We start from the raw sequence: 1,996 nt of genomic DNA on the forward strand, positions 1-1,996 counted from the left end.
TGGCTGGCTGGCCGTGTTCAATTTCCTGGCACACAAGAGCGAAGGTGTCGAAGGAAAGTGGCTGCGAGGATCAGACCCAGAAACTAGGAATTTAAATTTCTGTAAAGGCTTGTCGACATTTCCCCTGTTGATTGAACGTCAGCATTGAAATCGTGAGAATTATTGGCTGTTGCGAACTGTTACGAATCATGTATTTGGATCGTGTATGTTATTGCAAGGTGGTTAGGTTACGTGGATTTAAGGCTGAAGTCTATGGATGAAATGTGATTTTGATTGTGATAGTACATGTAATGAAAAGTAAAATGTTCGTAAAGCTGGAAATACCTATGTACATGTCTAATTATAGATGTCCTTTCTTAAGCAAGGGATCTTATAAAATTACCGATTAACCAAAACTTATTTGATAGCATTTTAATCTTCTTGGAACCAGACATAGAAACGTTTGATGCATCATTAATTTTCGTGTATTCAAAAGATAATATTACACTGAAGAAAGATACTAATGAAAATAATAAATTCACATTGTTTTCATTGCTTTTTATATGATTAACAGACAATATTCCTTAACTAGATGTTTAGAACATACTGGTCAGATTGTGTAAATCTATGCTTAATGAAATATTACTCAAAAGTACGAGATTTCTAACTGTTTCTCTTAGAAGATTCTTAAGATCAAGATAGAACTGCAACAGTAAAGATAACCAGACTCACGGGAAATGCGTGCATGCAAATGTAATTTCATATGCATAAACGAGTCTGCAGCCTATTGCAAGAGATAAAAAGCAGATATTGATATTCGCCGACAGTCACAGGAATCTACTAAACGTCGCTGGAAACGACTAATAGCGGCTATAAACTGCTTGTAATAGTTATAACCATGGGACATCGGGGGCGAGGAGAGGTCCTGGAGTTTCCCTGGTTTGCGTAAGTTTAATGCATGGTTCAGACCGATAACTTTGATGTAGCTTAAGTGGTTTGATGGCTCCGAACACAAAGCGTTATATTGACTGCAAGTTAAGCCTCCTCTCCATGATATTGCAAGTTGAAGGAGAGATTGTGCATGTTTAGAGCTGTTATAAAGCTACTCTGTGGTTTTACCAAAATGGGAATATCAAAATATTAGTTCAAACTGACAAATGCCCGTATCTGTCTCCAAATATTATGGATAAAAGATACCAAAGAAGAATTAAATGGTATTGTGAAGTCATTATAAAAAGCAGGTTGAGAGAGAAAAAAAATTCAGCTTCAGCTTTCAGCTTCAGTTTTGACTGATTCCGTGAGGAATTTTACTTCAGATTCAAGAGAATAGCATTTTTTTTTTATCAACATACGTTCTTGACATCTCACGAAAGCTTTGGATAAGATGTATGACTCCGAATAACACAGGCAAGACTAAAACAACCATCAAATTCGCTCAATATTTATTAATAGACACCGAGATATGAAGAGACAGAAGGAGAGATTCACATACAAGTGCAAAACATACGAAAGTGTTTAACCATTATCATAATAAAGTACAGTGCACCAAACACACAATTGCACAAAGGCAAGGGCACCACCCCTGTAGGGCAGATGGGGAAAAAATTCGTTGTGACAAAAGAAGACCTGAAAGCGAGCGTGTTAACAATGACATAATTTTTAAATGCTAAAGGAATGAACGCACGGTGTTCAGTCCGACAGAACTGCGGGTATTATATCGCTTTTATTTGGTTATACTTGGTACAAATAAGCACATAGATCTTTTGTTTTTAAAGGGTGAGTTGTGATATACATAATGAAAGGGTGAAAGTTGTATTGAAAATGTTTGTATCGATCATCTGAGTGTATTTTGAAACCCTTTAAAATCCTATAAAGTATGGGGATCATAAACACCAATTCGCCAAGTGAAGATTATATTTTTTCTGTGAAGTTTTAGTCTAGTGTTACTTAAATTTTTCTTTCTGCTTTATAGTATTCACTTTTATACTTCTTGTGTTTTGTTTTTAAAGGAATAGGA

Source organism: Penaeus monodon, chromosome 21, assembly GCF_015228065.2.
Source record: "Penaeus monodon isolate SGIC_2016 chromosome 21, NSTDA_Pmon_1, whole genome shotgun sequence".
NCBI classification, from domain to species: domain Eukaryota; kingdom Metazoa; phylum Arthropoda; class Malacostraca; order Decapoda; family Penaeidae; genus Penaeus; species Penaeus monodon.